The following is an 11,291-nucleotide window of genomic DNA, read 5'->3' on the forward strand; positions in this document are numbered from 1 at the left end:
ATTTCTCAACTTGTTCAGTTTCTATATATTAGCTGTAAATTGTAAACAATTTCTCATATTGAATCTTTGTTAAAAGTTTCCTCAGTGAACCCCTACACATAAATGGAGCCACATCATCAGAGGTATCAGAATTATGTTGGATGGGATTTACACAAGGAAAGTCAAAAGCAGTTGAAAAGCAAGTCCGTGGAAGATTCTGGAAAAATACAAAAGTGTCCTATACTTGGCAATGTACAGAAAGCCAAATGGTGCTCAAATGCTAAAGGAAGTAGGATTTCTAGCAACATCCTAACCTACTTTATGCCAAATATAAGATCATACTATTATAATCACTCTAGTCGGTATCTCCACTTCAGCATTTACTTGGACTTCTCAGGCTCAGGCAAATGTGGGCATGACTGGCAAACTGGTGGATTGGGTGTGAGAGCCTATTAGGAAGGAGCACAGCCATTACTCACTGCTGTTCACGCACCTCTGGGTATTTCTGGGAGCTGGAGTAGCCTCACCCGGCTATGTTTACAGAGGGCAGAAAACCCATGCTAACGAGAAAGGAAGAAGCAGGGCTTATCACTGAAAGTGACCAGGAATCCTGGAAAGAAGCCTTGTGGTAATGCTTATCCAAACCCATCCTCATCCCAGTCCCCGCAGTGCCAACCTGGTCCTAAGGAAAGAAAACACCAAGGAAAAACAAAAAGAGTAACCTTGAAAATATGACACTAAGCGAAAGAAGCCAGACAGCCTTGGCCACATTCCATTTATATGAAATGTCCAGAATAAGTGAATCCATAGAGACAGAAGGCAGAGGAGTGGATGCCAGGCTCTGAAGGTGGAAGGGATGGGGAGGAGCTGCCAATGAGTGTGAGTTTCCTTTTAAGGTAAAGAAATAGTTCTGAAACTAGACAGTGGAAATGGTTGGACAGCATTGAAAATACACTTAATGTCACTGAGTCGTACACTTAGTTAATAGTTAAAAGAGAAGATTTAATAAAGTGGTAAATAAAGTGGCAAGTTGTATGTGATGTGTTTCTTACTACAAGAAAAGAGCTGTTTATATTCACACACTGGGGACCAAGTTACATTGCCTTGGGAAGCCACAGGGCAAGAGCATAATTCTCCTCTGCTCTTCACGGTTTTATGGTCCTGAGGGGTCAGGGCAGCCACCAGCAAGGGCGGTCCTGGTGGAGCCACAGGAGAGACTTGCCCAGGATGCCAGCACAGGGAGAGACACAGGTTTGGCAGGGCAGGGCGTTGGGAACTGTGGACTCATTTTTAAGTGCACACAAGACCCCACCCCAGTGGCTTTGAGAAATGCTGGGGAAGACTTGGAAGCTGGACACTGCGCAGACAGAGAACAGCCAAAGAAACTTGGGTTAAAAGTAAGACAGTGCTTCATAGTTTGAAGATACCTTCATTTAATATGACGAATTAGCTTTTCAAGACAACTATATGGATAGATGGTGTTATTGCCATGTTATACATATAGAACTCAGTCTCAGAAAGGTTAAGTGATCCTCCTAAGTTTACACAGCCAGTGAATACCCTCGGCACTTCCCAAAACCTCTTACATGACAGGATTGTTTGTGATGATGAGGCAACCTATTTTCTCCTAAGGGTTTGATCAAAGATGACTGCTCATGTTCAGAAAGACGCCCTCCAAGGCTGTGCTTGTGAGAAGAGGTGGCTCAGGTATCTCATTATTGAGCCTAAATTGAAGGGTCTGCTCGTTCAGCTCCTGGGAAAGTGTACAGTTGTACCTCAGTCCTACTGCAGGCAAATCATTTGTTTTAAGCCTGCTGATGAGAAATGTCAATGTGTGTTTTCAAGATAAAGATGCTAATTTGAGTATGAGGCACGAGTTATTCTAAGGAACACAGAAACATGGCTGGGGGAAGTATGGTGGTTGCAGGAAGGGAGGTGAGAGGTATGAATGGAAAGGAGGTGGAGAAGGGCCATGGTACATGTTATTCACACCACTAGTTTACCTTGATGGTAAGAAAATGCTTCCTCCATGCTTAAGACATAGGGCGGCAGCAGCACTGTGCTCAGGCTTGGTGCCAGTTTAAGGAAAATAAGTAGGCATCAGCTTACTTGGTCCACAGAACTCTGTGACATGTTGTCTCTAGAGTATCCCCAGGGTGGCATCTAAGAGTTCTCCAGCTGGATTTGTCCCTAACTAGGGGAAGCAACTCCCAGATCAGCCCCAGTTGTAAAGAATCAATGGGCCCATGGAAAAACCTGTGTTCCCTGATGTAGCCTTTGCCTCCCTAACTCTGTATTTATTGTGTGCGTTTGCTCTCCACTAAGGTCTCTAGAAGAAGAAAAAACAGGAATCTTGAACAACCCAAAAGGAGGAATCTGAGTTAGTAAATGGAACATCCACACGTGCCCATTAGGTAAGAATACCTCAGGGAGCTGAACCAAGATTGCAAATCAGAAACCCTTTCTGGCGTCCTCAGTTAGGGCATCCCTAGCCTGCACCTGCAGATGGAAGTTTTGCAAAGTTGATGGGAAAAGGTAGATGGCTGGGGACTGGGGATTTTGAAAAAGTGTAGAAGGTGAAAACTTGTTAGGAGGTCTGCTTTTATTCTCTTTTTTGTTAATCTTTCAAATTTTAGATTCAGGAAGTACATTTGCATGTTTGTTAAGTCAATTGTGTATAATAGTGGTAATTTGGCTTCTAATGTACCCATTCCTCAAATATTGAACATTGTACCCCAGAGGTAATTTTTCAACTGTCACCTGCCTCCAATCCTCCCCGTTTTGGAGTCCTCAGTGTCTAATTTCTATTTTTATGCTCATGTGTACCCAGAACTCTGCCTTTATTCTTGGCAACAACGCCCGAAACAAGCAAAGTCAATTCTGCCCCAGATATTATGATGTGTGACCATCTCACATATAGTCAGTGTTATCAGCTCTAGAAGTATTGCTACACATGTCCTTAATCTGCCTTTTTGCTTCTTTTGCATTTAAGGTGGAGATCTAAGTGTCTCTTGAGATGTCAGGGGAAAATAAAGAAATAAATGCTTCCAATGAAAACATCCCTACACATTTCCTCGTATTGTCTGAGCCACCCAAGCTTCTTTGTTAGGTTGACTGTTTCTGCCAACTCTAGCAGCCTATCTCAAATTGTGGACCAGAATCACCAGGGGAGCTTGTTAGGAAATTAGATTCCAGAGAGTAGGGCAAAATCTGCATTCTAAAGACCTACCTTAGGGGATTGCGAGCCATTACCCTTGGGGCTCCTAGCAGTCCTACAGGGAGCTGCAGCAAATGCGGAGAGTGCGACTTTTCCCTTGACTTTCAACCAGACCAGCTTGCAAACGCGGCTCCCCAACACTGAGACTATTTTTATTTTTATTTTTATTTTGAGACAAAGTCTCACTCTGTCACCCAGGCTGGAGTGCAGTGGCACAATCTTGGCTCACTGCAACTTCCGCCTCCCGAGTTCAAGCGATTCTCCTGCCTCAGCCTCCCGAGTAGCTGGGAATACAGGCGCGTGCCACCATGCAAGGATTTTTTTGTCATTTTAGTAGAGATGGGGTTTCACTATGTTAGCCAGGATGGTCTCAATCTCCTGACCTCATGATCTGCCCGCCTCAGCCTCCCAAAGTGCTGGGATTATATGTGTGAGCCACCACGCCCGGTCTGAGACTATTTCTTTTAAACAAATTTTTCTGCCATTGGAAAAAAAAAAATTAAAACAAGATCGTTGTTTCAATTTGATCATTGCTAGAAAGAAAAGAAATAGACATCTGGAAATAACCCAATGTTCTTTAGTGCCTTTTGTTTTGGAAATTAGGGCAATTCACCAACCACTACTGCCTTTGTTGACATTTTAGGGCACACTCTTACTGCAATGTTTTAGGACATGTTAAGTCTGAGACATAACATTAGCTTTTAGATGCCTCATTAAATAGGAAAGATAAGAAGCGAAGGATGAGTGCTCCCTGTAAAGCAGAATGAAGAAGCTATGCAGGACTACCCCAGGAGAGCTGCACCTGCTCAGCAAACTGTTGGGGGCGGGGGCTAAGGACTCAAAAGAGGTGGCAAGTGCCCCATGAGTCCCAGGGGATGCTTGCTGAGGTCTCTTTAGGGAACAGCTGACTTCCCCACTATTTCCACCTGCAGAATAACCCCACCTAGGCCTAAAATCTCAAAAAAGTAAGAGAAATAAATTGAGAAACCATTCTAATGTGGATGTGGGCACCCCAAAGTAAAGTGCTTCTCCTCTCACCCTAAAAAAGCCAGTCAGCCTACAATCTCACCCCAAAACACTGAGCTCTCCATTGCGTTTCCCAGTCCTTCCAGATGTCTACTGAATGCCAACCAAGATGAAAGAAAAACAATCCACACCTAGACAATTTCCCCATGAAACTGCAGGACACCAAAGATAAAGATCTTTTAAAATCCAAAAATAAATGCAATTCAAAACCAGAGTGAGGCCGGGCGCGGTGGCTCATGCCTGCAATCCCAGCACTCTGGGAGGCCGAGGCAGCCAGATCACTTCAGGTCAGGAGTTCGAGACTAGCCTGGCCAACATGGTGAAACCCCGTCTCTACTAAAAAATATACAAAAATTAGCTGGGCGTGGTGGCATGTGCCTGTAGTCCCAGCTACTCAGGAGGCTGAGGCAGGAGAATTGCTTGGACCCAGGAGGTGGAGGTTGCAGTGAGCCGAGATCATGCCACTGCACCGCAGCCTGAGTGACAGAGCGAGACTCCGTTTCAAAACAACAACAACAACAACAACAACAAAACAAAACCAGAGTGAGATACCACCTCACTCCATCAAAATGGTTATTATCTAAAAGAAAACAAGCGTTGGTGAGGATGTGAAGAGGGAACACTTATATACTATTGGTGGGATTACAAACTAAGACAGCCTTTGTGGAGAACAGTATAGAGGTTCCTCAAAAAGTCTAAAATGGAACTACTATATGATCTAGCAATCCTGCTATGAGGTATATATACAACGACAATGAAATCAATATAATCAAAGAGACATCTGTACCCCTATGTTTACTGCAGCACTATTCACAATAGCCAAGATATGGAATCAACCTAAGTGTCCAGCAACTGTGAATGGATAAAGAAAATGTGGTACATATACACCATGGAATACTGTTTAGCCATAAAATGAATGAAATTCTGTCATTGGTGGCAACATAAAAGAACCTGGAGGACATTATGCTAAGTGAAATAAACCAGACACAAAGAGACAAATACGACATGATCTCACTCATACGTGGCATCTAAAAAAGAAAAGCCATAGAAGCAGAGAGTAGAACAGTGGTTACCAGAGAGTGGGGAAGGGTCAGGGGAGGAGAGGCAAAGCTTGGTCAATGGGTACAGACTTAAAATTAGATAGGAGGAGTAAGTTCTGGTGTTCTGTTGCACAGTAGGGTGACTATGGGTAACAGTAAGGTATTGTACATTACAAAGTAGCTAGAAGAGAAAACGATAAATACATGAAATAATGAATACAACATAGATATGCATGGAAATATCAAATGGTAACCTATAAATGTGTACAATTTCAATGTCAACTAAAATAAATACCTTAATTGAAAGTAAAATGTGGTGTGATTTTGAGCACTTGGTGGAGTATGAAAGGATGATGCACTTGGATGTTTTCTTTGAGTAGCACTAAAATCCACACTGAGAGGAACACCTGATCACTGCATATTTTTTTTGGCTCTGCAGGAAATAATAAGGTAGCTATATTAAAGTCAAGAGTGTTTACTGACTTGCAATTTTTAACAATAATAAAGCATGAAAGATTTCACAAGAACACAAAAGCTATCATCTTTGACTATGTGGAAGGGAAAACTTGGTGGGAGGGAGGAGGGAAAAGGAGGACGGGGCACTACATGGAGAGTAAAGAGATGGCTCTGTAGATGACAGAACAAATAGAGACTTAAATATGCTACTTAAAATTATACAGTTAACTAAAAATAATGCTATGCTTCTCTTCAGAGCAGGGAGATAAAGACAGTGAGAGATGTAAGTGAACTAAACCCTCATACTCCATAGCAGGAAATGAACAGATGATACAACAAGTTAATAAAAGACAGAGATAAATTGGAAGTCTTTGGAAATATGGAGGTAAACTCAGAAAGCCTAAAACCAGAAATGGTTAAATGTGATTCCCCCGGGGAGTAATCCTGAGGGTGGAGAGGAGGATGGCTGAGAACTTAGCATGTTTTCAGAAGCCTTCCGGATTGAATTGATTTTTAACCACATGCATGTATTACACTGACAAAAAATTTAAACAAAAATTAGTTTCAAAACTATCGCTACATTTTATATGATAACAGCAAATTCCTATATTTTAGGCACTGTTTTAAGCATTTGACATTAATCTCTTCATTGGTTTTTTCAACAACCTTATAAAGTAAGACTCCTAAATCAGACTCTCTCAGATGCAGACCCTGATCTAAGGATTTGAGCACAAATGATTTAAAGGGCTCCCAGGAAAAACCAGGAGAGGAGCGAGGACACCAGGATGAGAGGGCAAGAAGCCAAGCAAAGGCAGGATTTCAGGGCAAGTCCCAGCCTCATCCTGATTCCAGGGAGCTCTGAAGCATAAATGACACCTTGGGGTTTATCCTGCTTCACAGGGTCCATCTATTCCCTTGACTCCTCCCAACACCAGTCAGTCACTGATTCCAGCTGGGGACTGGGCATAAACTCCAAAACATTTTGACTTTCCGTAAGGGGGAAGCGACTTCCGTGCCTAAGAATCAAATAACTTCTAAGAATCAAAGTATATATATATATTATATATATTTACAATATTATATACCATATAATTATATTTTATACATATTTACAATGTTATATATAATATATATATTACACCAAGCCATGTTAAAGACACAGATGGCTTCCCATTTATTTGCTGCTTATAGTCTCACAGTGATATGAGCAATTATACACATGGGATAAAATAATATTGGGACACTGGTTATTTCATCTCTTCTGCATGGACTAGACATTGTTTCTGTCTAGTATATCTAAATATCCTTGAATTGGTGAAGGTTTTAACATATTGACAGAAACTAAATGTCTATCAGATGAAGGTTAGTCATTACTGGAAGTACAGAAAGATGGCATCAGAGAAGCCAATTCTGAGGTTGGAGTGATGGTCAGAGGCCATGCCCTATCTAGTCCAACTGGCAGGCATATCCCACTGTGTAGACACATGTGGCCATTATATCTCTGAACAAATTGACGTGTCAAGTCCTGTGTTTATACTCATCTTGTAACCTTCTGACAAGATAAGGATTTTCATGGAATCGTCCTTTATAAGCAGAGAAGGTGTTGACCAAAGGGCAATAATATTAGTGCCCCTTGACAATTATATTTCTCTTTGTAAATTAAAACGGGCATTCTGGTTTTATAATCTATCTTCTTCAGTTTGAGTCAGCATTGTGATATTCTGATCCAGCCTAGGACACTAATTAAATTGAGTTTGTTGCCCTAGGCTGAGATCTAGACCCTATACGGGACCAAATTCATCTTTGGCTCCACTGATGATACCAACTGTGGCGTGAACCTTCTTTTGAAAAGTCAACAATGGACATTTGTTCCTGATAGATGAAGAAATATTCCCTAGGACTATTCCACAGGATGCTAGTTCCCACATATGCTCCATGAAAAAAAAGCGTCCAATGGCCAAAAAAATTATTTTGGAGATACTGGATGTTTCATCTTATTTTTGGAAATCTAGTGAGCATTAGAATATTAATAGGTAGAATTTCAGCATTAAAGAAACGTGATTAACATTTTCTATCCAATACCAACCAAACTCATTTGACCTTGGAACGCCATCTTTTTTTTTTTTTTTTTTTGACACAAACTAATGCATACATTTATGGAACTAATATTATTGGGAGGGCCCACTTAGAAATAACCTGAAGGTCACTGTCTTTGTTGTCAGACATGAGCATTTTATAAATGAAGAAATTTTATACATATGTCTATATATATACACACACATATAATTTTATATATATATGATTTATATATTTTATATCAGGATGTCTGGAGGACATGATGAACTATTTTCAATATAAAATAAACTTAATACAATTCTTTTTCTTTTTTATAGTAGGGGGGTCTCACTCTGTTGCCCTGCCTGGCCTTGATCTCCTGGCCTCAAGCGATCCTCTCAGAGTAGCTGGGACTACAGGCATGTACCAACATACCTAGCTTGCCTAATGAAATTCTTGTTTACTCCTAATAAGACTGCATGTGTTAATTCATATGTCAAGCTTATCCAGTGTGATGAAACTGGCAAATTCACACTAAAGAGAAACTTTGAAGGTAATAATCATCCTTGATAGATAAAAAATATACATGTGTTAAAATGTAAGTATGTGTTAAGTAGGTATATGCATATGAATTTCTGTTTTTTTTTTTTTTTGTTGTTTTTTTTTTTTTTTTGAGACGGAGTCTCCCTGTGTCGCCCAAGCTGGAGTGCAGTGGCATGATCTCGGCTCACTGCAAGCTCTGCCTCCCGGGTTTACACCATTCTCCTGCCTTGGCCTCCCGAGTAGCTGGAACTACAGGTGCCCGCCACCATGTCAGGCTAATTTTTTGTATTTTTAATAGAGACAGGGTTTCACCATGTTAGCCAGGATGGTCTCGATCTCCTGACCTTGTGATATGCCCACCTCGGCCTCCTAAAGTGCTGGGATTATAGGTGTGAGCCACTGCGCCCGGCCTGAATTTCTTAATAAATGCAGTTTTTTCAGGGGGCGGAGCAAGATGGCCGAATAGGAGCAGCTCCAGTCTCCAACTCCCAGCGCGAGCGACACAGAAGACCGGTGATTTCTGCATTTTCAACTGAGGTACTGGGTTCATCTCACTGGGGAGTGCCGGACGATCGGTGCTGGTCAGCTGCTGCAGCCCGACCAGCCAGAGCTGAAGCAGGGCGAGGCATTGCCTCACCTGGGAAGCGCAAGGGGGAAGGGAATCCCTTTTCCTAGCCAGGGGAACTGAGACACACAACACCTGGAAAATTGGGTAACTCCCACCCCAATACTGTGCTTTAAGCAAACAGGCACACCAGGAGATCATATCCCACACCTGGCCGGGAGGGTCCCACACCCACGGAGCCTCCCTCATTGCTAGCACAGCAGTCTGTGATCTACCGGCAAGGCAGCAGCGAGGCTGGGGGAGGGGCGCCCGCCATTGCTGAGGCTTAAGTAGGTAAACAAAGCTGCTGGGAAGCTCGAACTGGGTGGAGCTCACAGCAGCTCAAGGAAACCTGCCTGTCTCTGTAGACTCTACCTCTGGGGACAGGGCAATAACAAACGCAGCGGAAACCTCTGCAGACGCAAACGACTCTGTCTGACAGCTTTGAAGAGAGCAGTAGATCTCCCAACACGGAGGTTGAGATCTGAGAAGGGACAGACTCCCTGCTCAAGTGGGTCCCTGACCCCTGAGTAGCCTAACTGGGAGACATCCCCCACTAGGGGCAGTCTGACACCCCACACCTCACAGGGTGGAGTACACCCCTGAGAGGAAGCTTCCAAAGCAAGAATCAGACAGGTACACTCGCTGTTTAGAAATATTCTATCTTCTGCAGCCTCTGCTGCTGATACCCAGGCAAACAGGGTCTGGAGTGGACCTCAAGCAATCTCCAACAGACCTACAGCTGAGGGTCCTGACTGTTAGAAGGAAAACTATCAAACAGGAAGGACACCTACACCAAAACCCCATCAGTACATCACCATCATCAAAGACCAGAGGCAGATAAAACCACAAAGATGGGGAAAAAGCAGGGCAGAAAAGCTGGAAATTCAAAAAATAAGAGCGCATCTCCCCCGGCAAAGGAGCGCAGCTCATCGCCAGCAACGGATCAAAGCTGGACGGAGAATGACTTTGACGAGATGAGAGAAGAAGGCTTCAGTCCATCAAATTTCTCAGAGCTAAAGGAGGAATTACGTACCCAGTGCAAAGAAACTAAAAATCTTGAAAAAAAAGTGGAAGAATTGATGGCTAGAGTAATTAATGCAGAGAAGGTCATAAACGAAATGAAAGAGATGAAAACCATGACACGAGAAATACGTGACAAATGCACAAGCTTCAGTAACCGACTCGATCAACTGGAAGAAAGAGTATCTGCGATTGAGGATCAAATGAATGAAATGAAGCGAGAAGAGAAACCAAAAGAAAAAAGAAGAAAAAGAAATGAACAAAGACTGCAAGAAGTATGGGATTATGTAAAAAGACCAAATCTACGTATGATTGGGGTGCCTGAAAGTGAGGGGGAAAATGGAACCAAGTTGGAAAACACTCTTCAGGATATCATCCAGGAGAACTTTCCCAACCTAGTAGGGCAGGCCAACATTCAAATCCAGGAAATACAGAGAACGCCACAAAGATACTCCTCGAGAAGAGCAACTCCAAGACACATAATTGCCAGATTCACCAAAGTTGAAATGAAGGAAAAAATCTTAAGGGCAGCCAGAGAGAAAGGTTGGGTTACCCACAAAGGGAAGCCCATCAGACTAACAGCAGATCTCTCGGCAGAAACTCTCCAAGCCAGAAGAGAGTGGGGGCCAATATTCAACATTCTTAAAGAAAAGAATTTTCAACCCAGAATTTCATATCCAGCCAAACTAAGTTTCATAAGTGAAGGAGAAATAAAATCCTTTACAGATAAGCAAATGCTTAGAGATTTTGTCACCACTAGGCCTGCCTTACAAGAGACCCTGAAGGAAGCACTAAACATGGAAAGGAACAACCGGTACCAGCCATTGCAAAAACATGCCAAAATGTAAAGACCATCGAGGCTAGGAAGAAACTGCATCAACTAACGAGCAAAATAACCAGTTAATATCATAATGGCAGGATCAAGTTCACACATAACAATCTTAACCTTAAATGTAAATGGACTAAATGCTCCAATTAAAAGACACAGACTGGCAAACTGGATAAAGAGTCAAGACCCATCAGTCTGCTGTATTCAGGAGACCCATCTCACACGCAGAGACATACATAGGCTCAAAATAAAGGGATGGAGGAAGATTTACCAAGCAAATGGAGAACAAAAAAAAGCGGGGGTTGCAATACTAGTCTCTGATAAAACAGACTTTAAACCATCAAAGATCAAAAGAGACAAAGAAGGCCATTACATAATGGTAAAGGGATCAATTCAACAGGAAGAGCTAACTATCCTAAATATATATGCACCCAATACAGGAGCACCCAGATTCATAAAGCAAGTCCTTAGAGACTTACAAAGAGACTTAGACTCCCATACAATAATAATGGGAGACTT

General features: G+C 42.4%; 1 long non-coding RNA gene and 1 other non-coding gene across 2 annotated transcripts in view; both read left to right on the forward strand.

Annotated features, from left to right (window-relative positions):
* LOC114676932 (uncharacterized) overlaps window positions 1-3,348 on the forward strand; it is a 191,235-nt gene extending 187,887 nt beyond the window's left edge. Inside the window, exon 4 of the long non-coding RNA XR_013415387.1 lies at window positions 2,305-3,348. This is a non-coding gene — a long non-coding RNA (uncharacterized LOC114676932). The remainder of the gene's footprint in view (window positions 1-2,304) is intronic.
* Window positions 3,349-6,884: 3,536 nt separating this feature from the next.
* LOC114677238 (small nucleolar RNA SNORA20) lies at window positions 6,885-6,998 on the forward strand. Its single transcript, XR_003728529.1, has one exon. It is a non-coding gene; the product is annotated as a small nucleolar RNA SNORA20 (small nucleolar RNA).
* The last annotated feature ends 4,293 nt before the right edge of the window (window positions 6,999-11,291 follow it).

The sequence above is a fragment of the Macaca mulatta genome, chromosome 3 (genome assembly GCF_049350105.2).
Source record: "Macaca mulatta isolate MMU2019108-1 chromosome 3, T2T-MMU8v2.0, whole genome shotgun sequence".
Lineage (NCBI taxonomy): Eukaryota > Metazoa > Chordata > Mammalia > Primates > Cercopithecidae > Macaca > Macaca mulatta.